This window comes from Notamacropus eugenii, chromosome 4 (genome assembly GCF_028372415.1).
Source record: "Notamacropus eugenii isolate mMacEug1 chromosome 4, mMacEug1.pri_v2, whole genome shotgun sequence".
In the NCBI taxonomy this organism is placed as follows: domain Eukaryota; kingdom Metazoa; phylum Chordata; class Mammalia; order Diprotodontia; family Macropodidae; genus Notamacropus; species Notamacropus eugenii.
Window position 1 is genome coordinate 317,007,905 of NC_092875.1, and position 23,982 is coordinate 317,031,886.

Consider the following 23,982-nt stretch of genomic DNA (forward strand, 5'->3'; position numbering starts at 1 on the left):
ACTCAAAAGGGGACACAAAATAGGTTTCAGGTTAAAAGATTAAACAGTATTCATCATAGTGGGGCCATGTGCGCATCAAAGCCATGAGTATGAACAAGTTACATGGCAGTTTTCCTTAAAGGGTGTCAAGTGAATTTGTCTTACCAAGATATCTTCAGCTCAATTCAATTTAATATTTTTAAGTGCCTCTACTTTCAAAACACTGCGATGGGTCCTGGGGATACAAAGACAAAAGTTAAAGATGTCTTTTCCTTAAAGAGTTTGTATTATACACAATAAAAAGAAAGCAGTGACAACTGGTGGGAATATCAGGAAACCTGGAGGTAAACACAAGGACTGAGCCTTGAAGCAGTGCAGAGGGAGTTGGGGTAGGAAATGGCCTGTGCAAAGATACAGAAACAGCAAGTAGAATGCTAAGTGTGGGGAGAGCAAATAAACCTAAAAATTGACTCACAATCTCAGAGGTAAAAAGTCATCTGATTCAAACTGTACTCTTAAACCATCCCTGAAAGGTCATTATCAAACCTCCACTTGAAGGCATCTCTATATAGTTGATTATACATATATACTACACTCACGTATATCTATATCTATATGTGTGTGTGTACATGTATATGTACACACATATGTGTGTATATATAGCAAATATATATCTTATATCTCTTATAAAATATATAATCACATATGGTAAAAATATGTAGTTCACCTTATCTCTTCAGTTTCTCATGCATCATATGTTTTATTATTTATTTATATAAAATAGATGTATGTGTAGCTCACAGGTGGCATGGCTAGCTAGACATTATCTGAAGTTTGACCCATTATTACAAGAGTAGGAAGAGAGTTATGCTGGAGCCCAGATAATTTGAAGGGTAGTCAAGATCTAGGACTATTGACATCAGGCTATATCTCCTCCTGTCTCTAAGATTATCAGGCTAGAATTAAATCTATCCACCATACCTCAAATATCCCTAGTCTAGGACTCTGATAGGTTCAGAAAGAAAGCCACTTTCCTGATCACTCTTAAAGATGAACATAGCCCTTAACTTTTACTAGCCATCTTATCCCCTTCCCATCTAACACTGGTTACACAAAAGACCATCATTAATCCTGAGTAAACACATTTATCCGAGGAAAACAGCAAATAGAAACTGAATTTTTACAGATGAGAATATACTATGGAATCCATAGGAGTAAATTAACTCTTTTTCTGGGAGCCAGATAAGACCTGAGCAAGAACCAAGGGTGGGAATGTTCTCCCTGAAGGGAGTCAGTTCTCTAGGGTGTATATGGTGGGTCCAGCTTCCTCCCATATGTGATTTTCAGGGTTCCCATTAGCCATTCAAAAGTTTTTTGCTTTATCTACCTCAACTCTATCAAGATCTTCTTTCTGAGTCCAACATTTTCTGGACAAATCAAGAGTTATATTTAGATGTGTCTATATTGCTTCCCCAAACAAAATGAAAAATCCTTGAGGACAGAGATGTTTTTGCTTATGTCTTTTTTATCCCTCACTTAATAAAGTGAAGGGAAAAGTGAAATTATTATTGATTGATGGATATAAATAGAGAAGTAACTAAGTCCTGAGGCAACCTATTTCACTTTGGGAAGCTCTGATTATTAGAAAGTTATCTAAATTTCAAACTACCATTTACTTTTCTGCAGCTTTCAATCATTGCTTTTAGTTCTGCTTTCTGGGGCCAACCAGAACAAAGCTAATTTTACTTCGGTGTCACAACCTTTTAAATACTTGAAGGCAACCAGCATGTTTTCTAAGTCTTCTCTAGACAAAACATTTCCAGGTCCTCTAAGTGTTCCTCATGTGATATTTCTCCAGCCCTCTAATTATTCTGGGAGAATGTATCTTGATTTGCTCTTTATCTTTCTTGAAATGTAGGAAACCAAACTGAACACAATAATCCAGACATTATCTGACCAATCAGTAAGGATTTGTTAAGATTTTACCAAGTGCCAGTCACTGTGTTGAGGATACAAAGCAAATCCCAAATGGTCCCTGTCTTCAAGAAGATTATATTTTAATGGAGAAGATAACTTCAAAATAAGTAAACACATATAAGACACCTAAGGAGTACATGGGAGATAACCTTATTAGAAAAGGCTGTAGAAGCCAAGAAGACTGGGAAAGGCTTCCTGCAAAAGATAGGGTTTGAGCAAAGTCCTAAAGAAAGTCAGGAGTTCTAAAAGGAAGAAGTGAGTGGGAGGATATTCCAGTCAAAAGAAACAAACAGAGCAAAGGCATAGATCCAAATACCTTCTGGTTTACAGTGCCTCAACATGAGAGTTTCTCAGCTCCAAATTGTAGTTGTAGTAGTAGTAATAGTTGCAGTAGTAGTAATAGTAGAACTTGTAGTAATACTAGAACTAGTAGTAGAAGTAGTAGTAGTAATAGTAGAACTAGTAGTAGTAGTAGTAGTAGTAGTAGTAGTAGTAGTAGTAGTAGTAGTAGTAGCTAGAGATTTATATAGCATTTACTATGTCCCAAGCACTGTGCTAAAGGTTTACAATTATTATTGTATTTAATTCTCTCAACAACCTTGGGAAGTAGCTGCTATTAGTATCCCCATTTTGGAGATGAGGAAACTGAGACAGAGTTTAAATGACTTACCCAGACTCACACAGCTAGTAGATGTCCAAGGTCAGATCTGAACTCAGGTCCTCATTCCAGGCCAAGTGCTGTATCTAATGTGCTTCTTAGCTATACAGGAGAATAGTATTTTGAACTAGAAAAGACTCTGAAGATCATCTAGACCACCCCCTCCTCTCCCATATCAGGATCATAGATCGCTGAGCTGGAAGAGGTCATCTAGTCTAATCTCTTCATTTTCTGGATAAGGACACTGGAGCCAAAGGACCTGAAGTAACTTACCCAAGGTCACACAGGTATTAATTAAGAGATGAGATGTGAACCTGGATCCTCTAACTCCAAATTTGTTGATCTTTCCACTGTACTATGCTGCCTGCAAGAAGCTGAAACCCCGATGGCTTTAAGTGCCCAAAGTTACACAGGAAGAAAATCCAATCCATTCATTTTACGCCTAAGGAAAATGAGGCTCAGAGGAAGGTAAGGTGAAATGATTTGTCCATAGCCATAGACCTTGTGAATGGCAGACAATGTCTTCTGATTGCAAAGTCCACATGCAGCCCACAGTACTGCCTCTCTAGAAATAACTATACCTTAACCACCATAAGAAATATTAAGATGGGTTTGAAGTTGAAGTGACATCCAATCTAACACACACTTATTAAGAACTGACTTTATGCCAGGCATTTTGCACATGTGGTTAATTGGCAGCTATGTAGAGAAATGGATAGATCACTGGCCTGGGAATTAGGAAGACTTGAGTTCAAATCCTGTCCTATATACTTGTTTACCACTATGACCCTGGGCAAGTAACTTAACATCCCTCAATGTCAATTTTCTCACTTGTGAAATGACACCTACTTCATTGGTCATTATGAGTATCAAATGAGATAACATATAGGAAGTGCTTTCCAAATCTTAAAGTGCTATCTAAATGCCAGCTATTATTTATTATTCGTGTTGTTATTATTATTCCTATTATTAAGTTCTGGGAACAGTAATGAGTTACTATCCTTGGAAGCATCCTATTGTTCTGGCATTATAAGGATGTGTCCAGATACAGGGTGAGCTGAATTATAGCTAGATTAAATGAATACAAAGATATTTAAATAGACAAACATAAAGGGAAAGTGACTACTTTTAGCCTAAAATTAGTCTGGTGGTAAAAAATTAAGATGGAGAAATGCTAATCTTCATATGCAACAATATTATATTATAATTCTTATACTCTCTAATAATGGTGGAAGAAGGATATGATGCTATTAGATTTGCTTCTTAAAGTAGCAACTGAAAATTAATTTCCTATAAAGTTTTGGGATATTTCAATGTAACTGAAGTTTAGTCGTATTAGAGTACACCACATTTACCTTTCTATCTCAAGTTGACCTCATCTTTCACTTCTCACCTTCCTAGGTCACTCCATCACTTAGTGATTTCTCCTGCCTTTGCACCTACTCAATACACTCATTTGAAAATCGGCTGTATGCTGACTTATGATGTCTTCTGTTTTGTTGGATTGTTCTTTTTAAGTTCTCATATGTTTTAGTTCACCATTCTACAAGTATACTGTAAATTCCTTGAGGGCACAATGCTTTACATTTTTCTCTGTCCCTAACAATGATTTGAACATGGTAGATGATAAGTAAATATCTATAGATATACTGATTGATTGAATCTAGGCAAAGGAAGAAGAGTTGGACCCAAGATGAAGAAAGAACATTCCTACAGTTCTAGACTTGTGCGCCAGAAACCATTTAATCCTCAGTAGGGAAAAACAGAAATGAACAAAATAAGACAACCCTTTGTATTAATTAATGTCTCTGTCTTGGATTTCTCTTTTTTTTCTTCCCAAATTTTCATTGATTACTATTTAGATGAAAATTTGTATTTCATAAACCCATATTTCACTTGCTTTTGATTATAGTATGAAATTGTAATACTTGATATATAAAATTAAAAATATTTCATAGTAGCTTTCTTGACAACATCTTAATTTATCCTAACTAAAAAAAAATCAGTAGGATAATAAATAGAAATCTCAAGAAAATACCTAATTAAATTTTAAGCTTGAAAGGTAAGTTCTTTCTAAAGTCGTCATTCATATTTCCTTAAGGTAATAGTCCATTAATTTAATTCAGTTAATTTAATTTATTAAGCATCTACTATGTGCCCAACATTGCATTAGTTGCTATTAATCAAAAATGAAAGAAATACAAAGGAGACAGAGAGAGAGAGAGAGAGAGAGAGAGAGAGAGAGAGAGAGAGAGAGAGAGAGAGAGAGAGAGAGACCTGTCAAGGAACTGAGTTCTACTATGAATGGCAAAAGAAGAATATAACCCTGGTATTTTAAGGAAAAATCTTAGAGGAAGAGTTGCTTTGGGGAAGACTGGTTATCCTTAGTTGATATAGATCCAGAGAATAGACACAAAATAATAATTAGCTGCCTCCGGAGTTCAAGAATTATTTACTTCTAAAGGTCTTTAAGCAAGGTCTAGATGGCCACTTGTCTTGGATGTGATAGAGGAGACATCTAGCTAGCTAGAATATAGACTAGATATTCCTTGAGGTCTTCTCCAATGCTAAGGTTGGATTCTAAGCCTTTAATCTCACATCATTTAATACAGTGTTTTACGCTTAGTGGCATCTATGAAATGGTAACTATTGGTGAATTATATGTGATTCCAAGATTAGAAATGAGGAAAATGAGGGAGATGAGGAAAGGAAAAGGGAAAAGCTATGAGGGCAATTACTCAAGGACTATTTATTAGTGTAAAATGACATCAAATATTCTAATTCTCTATTGTGTTGATATTTAACTTGAATAAAATATTTAATGGGAAAGGAAACCTATTCCTTGTTTATATTATTCATTTCTATGTATTTAACTCATAATTCATGTAAATAAAAGTAGAAAGATTTATCTTAGTAATGTAAAAATCTAAACAAGATTTTTTTAAATGAAGTATGTCATTATTAACAAGAGCACAATAATTGGACCTTCATTTGCATAGGAACATGTCAAACCATTCTGTGCATATTGGGAGTTGTATTTGATAGGACTTTTACATAATTAGCCTAGTGCCTGAGTTTAATAATTACCTCAGAGTTCATACTATGAAGTCTTAACTATAAAGCATTAAATGATTAGTTCAACCAGAAATAGATTTTCAGGTATCCATTTTACTCATTCATTAATGACTTTGCCAGTACTTAATTGTTTGGCAAGTACAGGAGAGAAAATTAATGTCGTGGCTTGCATAATTCATCATTTTCAGCATACAGAAGTTTTTTAAACATGACTTCCTCTGAGGAGAAAAAAACCACATAAAGAGAAAATAAATTAACACAATAACTTGCTAGCATTGAATACTGATAAGACTTTTTCAATGGATCAGCACAAGGTACTCTTGCTTCTCTTCGTATCACTAAAAACTAGAGTAATAATCATCTCAGTCTTTATTGAATCCAATCAAACTGTGCAGTCATGAGTTTTGCAGAAATGATGATGGCATTCAAGCATTTTAGAAAGGGCAATAAATGTGTTATTGATAGAGGCCATAGTTTCATAATGGTGAAAAACATTACCCTGGCAGAGTTCCCTTTCACATAATGAACATCTTATAAAAGAAATATCGATAGTTTTCAGTTCACAGGGCCTTCAGAGGCAACCTAGTCCAATATTTACCTGAAGATGAATCTTTTCTTCAGAGCAGCAAGCAACAAACCAGCCTTTGCCGGAAGCCTACCCATTCCATTTTTGAAGAGCTCCATTGTGAGCAAGTTTTGCTTTCTAGTGAACATGAATTTGCTTCTTTGTGCCTGCCTACGTAGTTCTTTCTGTTGCCTGGAAGCATCCAGGCGGCATGGAAGATAGAGTACTGGACTTCTAGCTGGGAAGACCTGAGTTAAATTTTTGCTTCAGACGCTTATCAGCTATATGACCCTGAGCAACTCACTTATCCTCTCTTAGACTCCTCTGTAAGATGGGAATAATAACAGCACATACCTCATGAGGTTGTTGTGAGAATTCAATGAGATAACCTACATAGACCTTTAAAACCTTAAAGCGCGATATAAGTGCTACTTATTTTTATTCATGGAGTTTCTAAATAATTCTGGCCCTTCATGAAAGTATCAATCTATAATTAATTAAAAAGTGACAGTCTGAAAGAGCAGATAGGTGGTACAGTTAATAGAGTGCCAGGCCTAGAGTCAGGAAGATTCTTTTATCTTTCTAAGTTCAAATCTGGCCTCAGAAACTTACTAGCTGTTTGACCCTTGGTAAGTCACTTAACCCTGGTTTGTCTCAGTTTCCTCATCTGTAAAATGAACTGGAGAAGGAAATGGCAAACCACTCCAGTATCTCTGCCAAGAAGAGTCAGATATGATTGAAAAATTACTGAACAACTACTACAAAAACAGTCTGAAAAAGCAAAAAAACCCCAAAAACCAATGTGGCTAGGCAGAAAGTTACAGATGATTCAATTCATCAAATACTCTTGGGATAATATTAAATGAGATAATATTTGCTAAACTCTTTGCAAATATTAAAATACTATATAAATGCTATCTATTATTATATTATTATGTATTCCTTAACATTTAATTTCACTATTAAAGGAAAATTGTAAATGCAACAAAAAATTAAGTGCCTGAAAGAATTTCTCAAAGACATTAAGCAGAATTATTTCACTATGAACCTGGATGTTCTTATGTGTACAAGTAGGGAGTTGGACTAGCTAATCTTTAAAGTGCCTTCCAGCTCTAAATATATGGTCCCATGATTTTATATTAATTTAGGCCAAATATAACAATAAAGATAAAGAAGTATGACAGAAAAGAGACTTAATAAAATCTTTATTTGGTAAATGTTTCTGAATAGATGATATGCTCTCATATAGCAAAGACAGTGGTTAAAATATTTCTAATCAAGAATGTTCTTACTGTCAAAATGAGTACTTTGGTGATGGGCCATGCTTTGGTTCTTTCTAAATTAAAAATAGCAAAAAAATTAATAGAGGATAAAGTTTTTGACTAATTCCAAAGATTAGATCATTAACATGAAGATGCTTTTCCTCTATGGTTATGTCAGTAGTAGCAAAGTGTGTTTTGTCATCTAAATTCATGACTATAAAAGTACAGTCAAAATCCCACTGATTTTTTGTTATCTGTCCCCTACTCACTATTCTCACTGCTGTCATATTATTTAGACCCTCTGGCTGTCTGGCTCCATGGGATATTACTGTATCCTCCTTATTGATTTCCCCACCTACAGTCTGTCTCACTAATCCATCCTGCTTATCACTGCCAGATTTATGTTCCTAAAACAAATACATAGTGTCAATATACTACCAATGTTGTTGTTCAGAGCTGTAGTTTCAACAATATTGGGATCTCCTTCCTAGTAAAGAAACTCCTACGTATGCAGATACACAACAATTCTGCCACTTACACTCTTAGAGAATTCCTTACACTATTGAGAAATTATGTTTTATGACTTTCCTAAAATCACAAAACCAGTGTTAGCAGAAGTTGAACCCAGATCTTTCTGTATTCAAGATCAGTACCCCTTCCATCCTTCACATTGTCTTTCTGCTGATCAGTTTTTAACAATTCACCTTGGTCTGCACTAGCCCAGACTCCCCAATTTGGCATTTAATATCATCTGCAATCATACTACATCCTACCTTTCACACTACCCTTTACCCCTTTTCCCCTACACTATAACCTGTGCTTCATCCAGATAGGTCTCTGAGCTAATCCTTAAGCATGGCCTATGCTGGTTCCTGACATCATCCCAGTCTTTTACTTGGAAGGGAACTCTGAGGCTACCTAATCCAAATGGTAACTAAAGCATGAATACCCTCCACAATATCCCCACCACCTGGTCATCCAGCCTCAGTGAACTCTAACTCAATCCAAGACATTCTTGAGGAGTTGGTTTTTGGGCAAGCCTGGGCACAGGGTCCACTTGAAGTCCTGGGCAATTCTTCTTGCTGTGTCCTGCCCCTCTCCCCGCACCCATGACTGAGCTGAAATATTCTTTCTAACAAGCCCAAGACAGGCAGTATTGCATAATGGGTAGAGATCCAGCTTCAAAGCTAAAAAATCCTACATGCAAGTCCAACCACTGATTTATTCTGCCCATGTTATCCTAGACAAGTCACAGCCTCATGTTATCTCACTCATCTCTCTAAGACTATAAAAGGCAAAGGAGTTGCCAATCTGTAGGAGGAGTTTCCTTACTCCCTAGAATAACAACAATAATAATAGCTAGCAGTTATATGATGTTTAATTATATTACTATATTATATACTATCTGTTATAATATATTTTTAATTCTATAACTTCATATTTGTCCTCATTTTTACACCCTTGCTTCAGTCTTATATATGAAATACCACCAGAACCTTGATCCCTCACTTGACCACTGACTAGTAAAGCTGGGTACAGATTAGGGCAAATAATGAATCTGGTAAGTGATTGCATATACTTGAATTTGCAGTATTTTACATTCTAATTATGTCAAATATTATAATTGGTTCCAGCCCAATGGATATATGCAGTACAAATTGAAATAATGCCACTACTTCAGGGGATTCATTATTCATACTAATTGGAACCTAGCTATACCTTCTCCTTCAAAATTACCTTGCATCTACCTTTAAAGAGACATAATTGACTCCCAGAATGGACTATGGGCCCTTAAGGACAAAGATTGCTTCATTTTGTCTTTTTAGCACCCAGCAAAGCTCTTGACACATAGTACTTGCTTCATCAATAAGAAGAACAGATAACGTTTATATAATGCTTACAAAGTGTCAGGCATTGTGCTAAATGTTTTACAGTTTACAATGTTTACAATTACTCACTTCATCCTCATAACAACCTTATCAATCAATAAACATTTATAAAGAACCCATTATGTGTTAAGCACTGGAGATAGACAAAGGGGAAAAAACTGTCCCTTCCCTCAAGGAGCTTACAGTCCAATGGGAGAGACAACATGCGAACAGATATAGGTAAAGCAAGCTCTACGTAGGATATATAAGGAATAATTAACAGAGGGAAGGCACTGGAATTGAGAGCAATTAAGGTGGAATTTTAGTTGGGACTGAAAGGAAGCCAGAGAGGTCAATAGTTGGAGACGAAGAAGGAGATCATTCTAGGTATGCAGTATAGCCAGAGAAAATGCCCAGAGCTGAGACATGGAGAGTTTCATGATAGAACATCCAGGAGGCCAGTGTCACTGAATTGAAGAATATATAAGAAAACGAGAAAAGTAGGAAGGGGTTAAGTGGTACCCATTTTTCAGATGAGGAAACGGAGGCAAACAGAGCTTAAGTCACTTTTCCAGGGTCACATTGCTAGTAATCACCATCATAATGATAATAATAATAGCATTTACACAGTACTTACCATGTGTCAGGCACTATGCTAAGCACCTTACAATTATTGTCTCATCTGATCCTCACAACAATCCTGGGAGTTGGGTGCTATTATTATCTCCATTTTGTAGATGAGGAAATTGAGACAAATGAAAGTTAAATGACTTGCTCAGGGTCACACAGGTATTGTCTAAGGCCAAATTTGAACTCTGATCCTCCTGACTCCAGGTCTGAAGCTCTCTCCACTGTGCTACCTAGCTTCTCCTTGTTCTTTGCTTGTTATTTAATCATTTGATTTTTAAACTGTGGAATTATCCAGAGTCACTTTACCTTTTTTCTTCCTTATCAATATCATTTATAGTTTATGTTCACAATTCTATTCTTTTTTTATTTTATTTTTAGTTTTCAACATTCACTTCCACAAGCTTTTGAGTTTTCAATTTCCTTGCCTCCCTTCCCATCCCCTTCCCCAAGACAGCATGCAATGTGATATAGGCTCTACATATGCATTCATATTAAGCATATTTTTACGTTGGTCATGTTGTAAAGAAGAATCAGAGCCAATGGGAGGAATCACAAGAAAGAAGAAACAAGCAAAAAGAGAGAGCAAATAGTACGCTTCGACCTGTGTTCAGACTCCACAGTTCTTTTTCTGAATGTGGATAGCATCAAAATTCCATTCTTAAGAAGTTCTTGGGCCCCTTAAGTCAATTACCTTTTCAACTCCTTGACCACGAAAAGCTACCTAGCTTTTCTCTGAACTCTTAGAAAACGAAGTCTCATTATCATCACTATTCCCTTCCTTATCTAAATAAGGAATTTCTAGATTACTCCAGAATTTAAAAAGATTCCTCTACAGCTTTATCCTTGACACTCATAAGTCCCATTATATTCACTTTGATAAGCAGGTCCTACTTTTAGATCAGAATTAAGCCCACAATAGTTAGTCAGTTACCAGGCAACAAGTCTTTGGTAAGTACTTACTATATGCTATAAGAATAATAGTATTACTCATCATTTGACATTTTATTGCAATTTCTAGGCTTTGTCTCCACCAGCATTTTGAAAATATTATTCCAAACTCAAGTCAATTGGAAGCAATTTAATTCTCATTTGGAATGGTTTATGTGAAAGGGGGAATGGGAGGGATGAGGCTAGTGAAGAAGGGAAAAGTATGAGAATTATCTGCAGAGTTGTCCCACTTTCATGATAATTTTTTACTCGGGTAGATTTGGCTGCAATGTGTGAGAGTGAAATGAAGATAAGTCCTTTACACAACATAAACTAAAGAAACAAACACTTTTAATAAAGATAAACATATTCAATATAGTTTTATACCCCCAATTTCCCTTTCAGATTATATCTCTCTTCTCAGCATAAGGCAGAAACATCATTTTCTTGGCTGCGACACAATGCGATCTACTGATACTGTCAAAAAAATTTGTCAGGAAAACCAACCAACTTCTTCAGAGAGAATAAAACTGACAAATTCTAATTACTTTCTTTTTCTCTTTAGAAAAAACATTTAAAGAATAATCTAGGAGGAAATAGTCAAGATAATATGGATAATCTTAACTTCATTCTTTTTTTCTTTGGCTCCTAAACAAAGATCCACATCAAAAAAGAGCTAGAAATGAAAGATCTCAGGAATTTTAATTTTCTGAATTGCCATTTTGCTTTATTTCAAATGGAAAAACTTAAACCCAGAACTACTCTACCAGATAGAGGAGTTTAATCAACATGACTTGTTAAGTAGTATTTGTGAAAATGGAACTCATAAGCTTCTAGTCCTTGAACATCTCTATGATTTGTATCATACCAAGTTATAATCCATATTATAAATTATGAAGTTATATATTGACCCTAATAGCACTACCTTTTGTAACCCTTTACAGTACTGATCATATAACATGACATTATAGCCATGTTTATTGGTATCTTACCCCCTAATAATAATGATGATGATAATAATTAAAGCTGATATTTATGTGGGGCTTTAAGTTTTTAAAACACTTGACTTGTTATCTTGTTTGAGTTTTACCACAATCCAATAAGGTGAGTATTCAAGGGTTATTTCTCCATTTACAGATAAGGCCCAGTGAGGTTAAGTTACTTGCCCATGGCCACCAAGTTAGTAAGTTTAATGACAGAATGGTAACTCAGATCTTCTTTCTGCCTCCTATGAACTCTGGAGCACAGATTATAGCTTACCTAAATTTGTTAACCTCCTTACAATCTATTCTAGCTCTCTCTGGACATAGGCACTTAATGACTACTGCCATTATTCTTTAAAACACCTTTCTTTGTCTATCTCTTTTTATCTCAAAATTTTTTCTGTCATTTTATTTTCCTTAACTATACATATGCTATGAGCAGCTATGCATATGTGAACATGGCAATTTCCCTGGAGACAAAACCCATGGCCAAGAGTTCTTTTCATGCTCTAAAATAATTCACTAATAATCAATGACAGAGGGACTTGTATTGCTTTCAATAAATGGCACACAAAAAAATGTGCTTAGAGCATCACAGTTTCTGCATCTTGTGGGGATTAATGTGAATAATAGAAGAGATAGGTAGAGGGAAGACTGTTCCAAATGAATCAGACTGCTCGAAAATAAATTAAATGTATGTTCGTAGCTTGCTTCCAAACCATAATATATATTGAGTAAATTTAAAATCTGAGCCTCCTTGATCTTGCCTGTTGCCCAGCTCTTAAATCCAAATGCTAGAAAAAAAATATAGTTACTTATCTATTATATAGATGAGTAAAAAAGACACTGATCTTTTGTGGGTACTGCAATTGAAAAATAATAACAAAGTGCTGACTATAAACCACTACTATTCCACATCATCAACCAATAGTTACTCAGTGCCCACCATATACAAAATACTGGACCAGCTATTCTGATGGGTCCAAAAAAGTACAGAGTCCCTCTCTGTTCCTAGTCAGATTCTTGGGATCTCCATCAATTAAAAAATAAATCAATATTTGTTGCTTCAGACATTCAGACAGCTGACAGCATTTCTCTTCAAAGCTTTCTTTTCTCCAAGTTTGTTTTAATTCTTCTACCTATATCATTCATCCCTTCTTTTAACAAATTTATTGAGCAGCAAGAGCATCAAATTTGTGTAGTCATCAATCTTTTGAACATTGCTTTATCAGTTTTTATCTTTCCCTTTAATTAAAAAATTATATATGACCAGAACTTAAAGATCTTAAATGTAGGGTTGTTGCTTGTTGTTCAGTCATTTTCAGTCATGTCTGACTCTTGGTGACCCCTTTTGAGATTTTCTTGTAAAGATACTGGAATGATCTGCCATTTCCTTCTCTAGGTCATTTTCCAGATAAGGAACTAAGGGCAATGGGTTAAATGACTTTCCCAGGGTCACACACCTAGTGTCTGAGGCCAGATTTGAAATCACGAAATGAGTCTTCCTGACTCCAGGCCTAGTACTCTGTCCAAACTAAGATTAACAAGTAGTGAATTAGTGATGAGGTGCTTACTAACTGTGTGACCCTGGGCAAGTTACTTAATCCTGTTTGCCTCAGTTCCTCATCTGGAAAATGATCTAGAGAAGGAAATGGCAAACCACTTCGGTATCTTTGCCAAGAAAACTCCAGATTGGTTCAGAAGAATTGGACACAACAACAAATCAGGTAAACAATAGAACAATAGAAACCATTCGTTTTGAATCCTTGAGTGTTCTAAGGGATCCTGTAAATTTCCTTTCCATGACATGTCCCCTACCCTCAAAGGATTTATAAGCTGATTGTGCAAGAAACATACATTCTGAAAAGGATAAGAACACTGTATCAGCAAGTAAACAGAATGCAAAATGTTTGGCTGTGGTGGTATTGACAGAGAACAGGAACTGACCAAGTTGCCAGGCTATTCCCTGTACCAAATTCAGGGAGAATAGAAGCCTTTTTGTTCAGGGGCCCCAATCCCGTTCACACACCAAATTCTGATTCTGACATTTATTTGCTCTGTGACCAGGGATGTGATCTTGAACTGCATTGTGAGGCGTAGTTTCCAAGAATAATATGTGCATTACCTTGCTCAGACAACATCTGGAGTATTGTGCCCACATGTGGGTACCACAGTTTAGGAAGGATAATTATAATAAGGATAATTCACAACCATAAAAGGATGGATTAAGGAACTGAAATGTTTCACTTGAAGAAGTCTTGGGGAGACCGCTTAGCTCTCTTTAAGTATTTGAAATTACCCTGTGGTGGAGGGATAGACTTTTCTTCTTGTCCCAGGGGGTCAGAATTAGGCACAATGGGTAGAAGTGGCAAAGAGTTAGGCTTGCTTAAGGAGAAAGTTTTTACCATTTAGAATAGAATGGACTGTCTTGAGACAGAAAGGTTTCCCTCTAGCTAGGATCTTCAAGCAAAATCTGGATGACCACTTGTCTGGTTTGTTATAATGGGGATTCTTTTTCAGTATTGTTGGACAAGATGGTAAAAGCAGTCCCTTCCACTCTGAAATCCTATAATTCTGTGAACATAAATGTCATTCCCCTCTCTGAACTTCAATTTCCTCCTTCAAAAAATGGGAATAAAAATACCAATTGCTGGCTGCACAATGTGGTTATGAGGAACAATACTTTGTAAGAACTTAGGCATCATAAAGAGTTGTTATTATTATTATTACCAAATGAGAGTAAAATGAGAGCAGGCCCCAAAGGTAACCAAACACCATGGGGTCAATGACAGAAGACAGCAGCAGGCTCTTGGGTGTCAATGTGTTTTAGGAGCCACACTGAGATTTTTAAAGTATAAACAAATATAAGATAAGCAATCACATTCCTATTGCAAAAAAATGATTTTGCAGTTTTTAAAAGGACTCCATTAGTTTTCATCAGCAATCCCATTTTGACCTGCCATTTTCTTATGCATTGAAATTTAAAGCAATAGAACAAAATGTTTGGTATTTTATTTGATAGCTTTAAGTAAACTACAACATGCTCTTAGCAAAAGAATCGTTAGCCATTCTTCAAAGGAGAATCAATTTGCTGTTGTGGCAGAAAATGTTTTTTAAGATTTGTCTGCGACTCAAAAATGATAGTTTCATATCTCCCAAATAATTGACATGAAACATAAGTCCTTATTTTAAAACTGTATTCTCCTGCCTGTTGTTTGGCATTTTTAAAATAGCTATTCCCCATAGATTCCTAAGTCTTGTGATTTTTATTTTACAAATGACTTGGCAGCTTAAGAAAATGCAAATAAGTAACTGCTTTTATAATTGAGAAATTTTAAGGGAAAAAAAACCTCATCTGATCTATTTTGTTAATGAGATTCTAGCATAAAGCATTTTTCTAAGTTTAAAATCTCAAAATGAGATTATAATTGAACTATGACTATAGCTCAAGCAGAAATAGAATTGTAATATATTTTGATTAAATATTAAATGTTTCCTGAGGGCTGAAGAGAGTCAAACTAAATGTTCCATTTGGCTCAGTAATATTCAGGGAATGCCCAATGTGAGATCATTGTAAGTGAAAAAGAAGTAGATGTAGAACATCATGTTCGTTGGAAATTCAGAACTAAATGGGGTATCTAGAGATTATTGAAATGAAGAACTTCACTTTATCACTCTCTGCTCATTTATACAATACAGACACATACATATATAGAAATATCTTATAATGAATAATTAAAATACATAGGCAACTCAGAATCTGGCCTTCATCAGACTATAAATTCTTTGTCAGCAGGGACTGTTTCATTTATTATAATTATATCCTCATCTAATACAGTGCTTGGCACGTAGTAGGTGCTCAATAAATGTTTGTCGATTGATTGATTAATTTGTACATAATGATAATCTCTTTTTGCTCATTATTTCCATTCAAAATCCTCTTTTCCCATAATGAAAATTCACATTTTATATTGTATTTTCTTTATCCCGCTCCTATCAAGTAAGCAGCATACATATATATATGTTAATATGACCATTTTATAGAAGAAATTGTCTCAGAGATAAAGTGATTTGCCCATTAACAATATTAATAAATGGTAAAGATTGTACTCAAACCCAGATTTCATGACTTGGCTTATACCAGACTGCTAACAAGTAGCAAAAATAACTTCTTTACCCCTCATGGTTTTTATTCACCTTACCCACTCTCCTGTGAAAATGCTCCTAAGCAATAAAATAGCCTGAAGTTGATATAAAAGTGTTAATAATGCTTGTGAAGTCAATTTGCTTAAACACTTCAAATCCATCTAATTGTAATATTGAGCCATACCTCTCTATCTTTTACACAGGAGTGGAATAAGAAACTTTATCACTACAGCATGCCTATGACGTCCTGGGTTAGTAACCCTGTTAACGAAAGAAATGAGATTAGTCTGAAGTGGCTTATTCTTAACAAAGACTTGTTCCCTTTCTGAATGTCCACGAACTTTATTAATGTTCTAGAATTTTGTTGGAATCAACAAACTCACTGCACTTTAGTTTGCATGTTTCATTCTCTTCCTATGTATTTTTCTTATTAGGACATTTGCCTCTCTGGTTCTCCAGTCTTTCAGATCACTTTGGATCAAATCACTTTGAAAGTGATTCAATAACCACCTTTGCCATTTCTTTCGGCACCCTAGTGGTATTTCATCTGAGCCATCTGAGCCAAATGAATTGAACTCATCAAAGGCAGCTAGGTCTCTTAAAGTTCCCTTAAATATTTGGATATCAACTACCTGTTAACTATTTTGTGCTGTTGATTCTAATACAATGATCATTCTTCTTAGTAGAGGACATGAAAACAAAGTAAGAGTTGAGCAGATTTGCCTCCTCTTGGGGTCAGTTATAATCACTTCACCTATATTGAGCAGCGGTCCTCCTACCTTCATATTCTTCCTTCAATCTATACCCCATCACCCTTCCCCCCTTCCAACATACTATGTATTCCAGTAACAGTGCCCCCCTTCCTGTTTCTCAAACAAGATAATCTATCTCCTGAGGCTAGACATTTTCACTGGCTGTCACTCGGCCTGAAATCTACTCCTTCCTCACCTCTATGTCCTGCCTTCTTTGGCTTTCTTCAAGACCCAGTAAAATCCTGCTTTCCACAGGAAGCCTTTCTTGATTCTCACTGAATTTTAGTGCCTTCTGCCCCATAATTGTCCCCAATTTGTCCTGTGTATATTGCATTTTTGCATAGTTGTTTGCTTATTGTCTCTCAGGCTATTTTTTGCTTTTCTTTATGTCTTCAGTACTTTACACAATGTTTGATGTGTACTAGGTGCTTAATGTTTGTTAACTGAAGATCCTTTCTTTGATTATTTAATTTCCTGGGGCAGCTAGGTGGGGCAGTGGATAGAGCACCAGTGCAGGAGTCAGGAGGACCTGAGTTCAAATCTCACCTCAGACAGTTGACACTCACTAGCTATGTGACAGTTGGGCAAGTCACTTAACCCCAATTGCCTCATCCTGGGTCATTTCCAGTCATCCTGATGAATATCTGGTCACTGGCTCTGGAGGAGAAGTGAGCCTGGTGGCCTGCACAGCCCTCCCTCACTCAAAACAAAGTCAAGTACAAGTCATGTCGTTATTTCTCTGATGGCATGGTCTTCTTCGGCATTGAAGGACGAACACACACACACACACACACACACACACACACACACATTTAATTTCCCAAGTTTGTTTTGTTTTTTTTTTAAATAAGCCATTTTGTTGTCCCTAAATGGCAACAAATGCCTTCGAAAATGGATGTGAGGAGACTTTTGCCTGGGAGAGAGGAAAATGAGAGTGTGGATAACAGTTATTAAAGGGATAATTTTATGAATATGAGGTAAACAACCTTGGATTTAGAGGGACAATACCTCCCTGTCTTCATGTCAAAACTTCCATACTTACAAGCTCCTTGACAATGGGAAAGTCCATTTAACTCTCTGAGCCTCGATTTTCTTGAGATAAACAGGTGACAATTATATTTACAGTAACAACCTGTGGGTGCTGTTATAGAATAGAATATTTTATATTCTATATAAATTAGAATATATAGAAAATTATATATACAAGTTATAGAATTTATTATATAAAAATTATAGTAAATAATCTATAATAATAGAATAATTTAGGCAAAAATATCAAGGGCCTATGGTTTCATCCATGTGGGAACTCTTTCAGTCAATACAGCCAAATACAAATCCCAAGTGATGTTTTATTTGAGACACTGGTGTGTTCTCAGTCTGCAGCATCAGGACATTTTCTGTTGTACTAAAGAATAGTTTATCAATGTTTCAACCATAAGAACTACTCATCAGAATTTTCTTTCTACTTCATGAAAATATAAGAAAAATGTTTTCCTAAACTGCCCTCAGCTATTACAAAGTGATCATTTCCATGGATTCAAAAACAAAAACAATAATTTTATGGAAGAGCCAAGATTTCTAATGCAACATAATTAATATTGTGGGGGTAAAACAGGAACAATAGTTTTGAATACAGATAATCTGAAAGCATTCAAGGGGCCTCTAAATATGCACCTCCCAGTTAAATCCAATGTGGTCACAAAGTGTGATGGGACCTCTTTAGTCAGAAGCGGGCTGCCTTTGGCTTCCTTCCTGTGCTCTCTATAAGGGTTAGGACTCATTCCCTTGGGGCCAACTCTGTGAATAGATAAGTTTGGTGACTAATTTGCAGGTGATTTGAGAACCAATTACTTGTAAAACAACAGAACCAGTTCCTTGCTGTGGCACAAAATTTATGATTTATTTATTTTGAAGATTCTTTTCTTTTTAAATTTTGAGCTTCAAATTCTCTCTCTAACTTCATGCCTCCACCAGTCACTGAGAAGATATACAATATAATATCAATTATACCTATGAAATCTTGCAACACATTTCCATGGTAGCCATATTTGAAAAAAAAAGCAAGAAAAATTAAATGAGAAAATTATACTTCAATTTGCACTCTCTTCATTAGTTCTCTTCCTGCAAGTGGATAGCATTTTTTCATTATGAATCCTTTGGAATTGTCTTCGATCATTACATTGATCAGGGTAGCCAAGTTTTTCATAGTTGATCATTACAATATTGCAGTTACTGTGTGCAACAATCTCCCAGTTCTTCTTTGCTTCAGTTCATATAAGTCTTGCCATGTTTTTCTGAAACCATTCCCCCCCATCATTTCTTACAGCACAATAGTACTCCAACACAATCATATGCCACAACTTGTTTAGCCACTTCCCAACTGATAAGCAATCCTTTGATTACCAGTTCTTTGCCACCACAAAAAGAGCTACTGTAAATATTTTTGTACATATAGGTCCTTTTTCTTTTTCAATGATCTCTTTGTGGTATTGGTGGGTCAGAAAATATGTACAATTTTATAACCTTTTGGTTATAGTTGAAATTCTTCAGAATGGATTTTCCCCCTCATCCTCTCCAGTATTTGTCATTTCTGGTGGGTGTGAAGTAGTACTCAAAGATATTTTAATTTGCATTTCTCTAGTTGGTAGGTATTTAGAACATTTATTCGTAGGACTATAGGTAGCTTTGATTTCTTCTTCTGAAAAATGTCTATTTATATCCTTTGACCATTTATCAGTTGGAGAATGGTTATTTTGGTAAATTTGACTCAGTTCTTTACTCAGTATCTATTTGAGAAATGAGGCCTTAATCAGATAAACTTGCCGTAAAAGTCTTTGATATTATTTTATTGTCTTTGGTACCTTTGAGCTAAATGTAGCTTCCCTGTTTATCTTGCTAAATTAGGTCTATTTTTGTTTTTGCTTTGTCTGAGATAATGATTTTATTCCTGCCTTTTTTATTTCAACTGAATCATATTAGATTATGTTCCAGCCCTAATTTTAATTTTGTATGTCTTTGTGTTTCAAATGTGTCTCTTCTAAACAACATATTGTTGGATTTTAGTTTCTAATCCATTCTACTCTCTGCTTCCATTTTAGGGTGAGTTCATCTCATTCACATTCACAGTTAAGATTACTAACTATGTATTTTCCTCTACTCCATAATCTTGTGTTTCTTCTTCTCTCTCTTTTTATCCTATTCTTCCTCAAAAGTTTATTGCGCTTCTTACTACCACCCCTCTTAATTCACCTTCTCTTTTATCATTATCCCTCTTTCTATTATCCCCTACCCCTGCTATTTCCCTATGAGATATGTTAGATTTCTATTCACAACTCTTGTGTGTGTGTGTGTGTGTGTGTGTGTGTGTGTGTGTGTGTGTGTTTGGGCATTTTTCTTTGAGGTTTTGGTTATAGCTATTTTTACATTGTTGTCTTGTTCTGAGTTTGTGCCTTGCCTTCCCTGATACAAGGTGTCAAAGATGACTTCTGCCTACCTCATAAATTTTCTTAGGCTTGAAAAATGTTTCACCTTGACCTTTTATTGGCTCTTCAACTCCAAAATTTTATTTGATATGTTATTTTAAAGTTATTTAGAGGGGAATGTTGAGATAGTTCAGCTGAGTTCTGCCTCTAATCTGCCATTTTGGCTTCTATTGATATGAAGTTTTGATAAGAGATTCTCCCATCCATTGCAATAGGGAGATAAGACCCAAAGAGAAATAACTATGATCCACATAATATTAATATAGTAAGTGAAATAGAGAGATATAAAGCAAAATACTTTGTGGGCTATGAAAGCCAGTGGAAAAAGTCATTATTGATCAAAGGAGATTAGAAAAGGACTTCTGCAGGAGGAGTCATTTGAACTGGATTTTGAAGAATCAGCAGGAATTCAACAAACTAAAGGAAAAGGAAGGAAATGTAATTCAGTAGTAGGGAGCATTGTCACCAAACCATGGAGACTGAGAAAGAGTGTGTTCATGTGACAAAGAGCAGTCTAATTTGGTTTGTGTACAACACTGGAAAAAGGGATTTATATGTGATATGTGTGAAAAGTAGATTTATGTCAGTCTATGAAAGGTCTTGGATGTCAGGGGAAAGAACTTGAACTTTATTTATAAACAATTGGGTGCCACTGGATATTTTTGAGCCTAGATGTGATATAGCTAGCTATATTTATAAGAAAGATTATTTCAGGAATAGGAGGAAGAATTGATTAGAGGTTTATGGAGGGGAAAAAAGGAAGGAAAACCTCTAATAGTCTACTGAAAAATGGAATTAGCAGGTCTTAGCAATCAATTGGTTATGTAATGTATATTTGCATTCTCTGTTTCTACTATTCTTTCTCTATATGTTTTATTCAGGAGATCTCATTGGTTTTCATGTTTGATTCTAGTCACATGTCTTAATTGCCTCGTGGTATCTCCTCCCTGCTGTGCTATAGGCATCTGAAACCAAACTTGTCCAAACAACTCATGATTTACCCTAAACTTCTTGTCCTTTCATGCTTCCTGTTTGTTTCAATGGCACCATCATCCTCCCAGTCACTGTTTTGCAATTTAACCTTAGTGTCATCCTTGCTTCCTCCCTTTCCTTAATACCTCATATCCCGTTCCTGTCTCTTATTAATTCTTCCTCTGCTACTTTTGATGGTCATTTTCTTGAGCATGTGATGTTCCACAATTATGAACTCTGAAATTTCTCCATCTGATCACAATCTATTATCATTCTATCTTTTCCCCTGCCTTATAGCCCCAAATCCTGTTCTTCCATACCAGGGCCTCTGATCCCACTACTCCCTCAGGTTTTCTGAGGCCATTGCTCCTGAACTGACTACCCTATCTTGACCCTTTGGTGTCAGTTCAAGAGATCAGTTCTACAATCTCTTCTACTCTCAAGTCCCTTGCCTCCTCAGTTTTGCTCTACCAAGCCCCAGCCCTTTATCATTCCCACTATCCACTGCCTTTGTTTTTATTCATATGCTATTGAATAGAGCTAGAGAAAATTTTAAAAAATACTGACTGGGTTCACTACAAATGTATGTTACATCATCTCAACTGAGCCTTTCCTGTGTCAAAATAATCTTTTTTTACCTCTCTAATTGATTCACTATATACTCACCAAAGCAAGTTTTCCAAACCTTTTTATCTCTTCATACCTCCGATGGCACCCCCTTTTCCCACCTTTTTTGCTGTGGACCTTGTGTCATATTTCAATGCAAAAAAAAAAAAATGAGTCTGTTCACTGAGTTCCCTCTTTTTCTTTTCCTTTCTTCTCCTACTACTCGGATGTCTTCTCCCACTAACTCCTCCTTCATTTTCATTTAACTTGAAGAGGTGACTCTTCTTGCCAAGGCTCATAGCCAGTGAGCTCAGTCTATGCCATCTTCTTGAGTAAATTGTCCCCTCCATCATTCCCACTATCTCACTAATCTTCCATCTCTCCCTGCTTTCTGTCTGCTTCATTGCTGCATACAAACATGCCCTTGTCTTCCTCATGCTTAAAAACATCCTTACATGAGCTACCTATTCTACTATACTGTCTTAGATCTTGTCCCTTTCATATCATCCTATATCTACTTCCTTTTATAAATGCCTTTAGAAAGTTATCAACCATTGATGTTTGCAGTTCCTTTTCTTTCCCTTTTCTTAACTTGATGGAACCTGTTGTCTTACTTCAATATTCAACTGTAACTACTCACTCCAAAGTTCTCGATGATATATTAATTGCCAAATCTAATGGCCTTTTCTAACTTCTCAATCTTCTGAACCTCTCTGATTCCTCTGACTTTGTTAATCACAATCCTCCTTTATTCTCTCTTTTGTGTAAGTTTTCCCTACACTAATCTCTCTTAGTTCTTCTACTGCCTGTCTGACCACTCTTTCCGAATCTCCTTTCCTGAATCATCATTCAGGTCTTACCCACTAATTGTAGTGTCTCATATATCTTTTTCTCTTGGTCTTCTTTTCTTTTGACATATCCTTTTGTTTAGTGGTCTCATTAGCCACCACAGATTCAGTTGTCATCTCAATGTAGATGATTTTCAGATCTATTTATCTAGCCCTCTTCTCTCCACTGATTTCTAGTTCTCTTTCTCCAACAGCTTATTAGCAATGTCAATCTAGACATGTAGACATCTTAAACTCAACATGTCCAAAAGGAATCTCATTGTCTTTCCTCCTAAACCCTCCTCTTCTCCTAACTTCCCCATTACTATCAGGGGTACTATCATCTGCCCAGTTCCCCAGACATGTAACCTAAATATCATTCCAAATCTCTCACCATCAGCCCCATCTCTTATCTGTTGCCAAATTCTATCAATTCTACATTCACAATATCTCCTCTTTATCCTCTGACATTGCCACCACCCTCATGCCAGCTTTAATCCTGGACTATTGCAAGAGCCTGGTCATTGGTATTCCTATCCCCAGTTTCTCCCCACTCCAGTGCATCCTCTGCTCCGAAGCACAGGTCTTATGTCACCCACCAACCCATTCAATCAGTTCCATCAGTCCCCTAGTATCTCCAGGATCAAATACAAATCCCCTGTTTGATTTTTAAAGTGCTTTGTAACCTGGACCGTTCTTAGTCTTCAAATTTTCTTATGCATCATTCTTCCCATTAATTCTGTAATGAAGTGACACAGACCTCCTTGTTGTTCCTCTCATAAAACACTCCATCTCCAGACTCAGGGCATTTTCACTGCTTCTCCCCTATGCTTGAACTTCTCTCCTACCTAACTTCTATTTCCCGGGTTCCTATGCTTCCTTCATATCCCAGGTAAAATCTGACCTTCTGCAAGGAGCCTTTCAAGAGTTCCTCAATATTAATGTCTTCTCTCTGAGGTTACTTCTTATTTATCCAATATACTTCTTGCTTGTACACAGTTGTTTTTATGATGTCTCTCACTTTGTACTGCGAACTCCTGAAGAAAAGGGAATATTTTTGCCTGTGTATGCCTAGCACTTACCATAGTGGCTGTCACATTGTAAATGCTCGATAAATTCTTGATCACTAACTGATGAATGTGTTGTTTCTTTCTTTCTACTCATATGGTGATCACCATCTTAGTTCATACTTTAATCACTTCTTGCTTGGATTATTATAAAAAACCTTATAATTGATTATTTTAAAAGGTTAACGTTATATGTTGGTATTAGT

General features: G+C 35.9%; 1 protein-coding gene across 3 annotated transcripts in view; it reads left to right on the forward strand.

Annotated features, from left to right (window-relative positions):
• Positions 1–23,982, forward strand: part of RALYL (RALY RNA binding protein like) — an 800,002-nt gene that overhangs the window by 711,743 nt on the left and 64,277 nt on the right. The gene's annotated exons all lie outside the window — the stretch shown is intronic.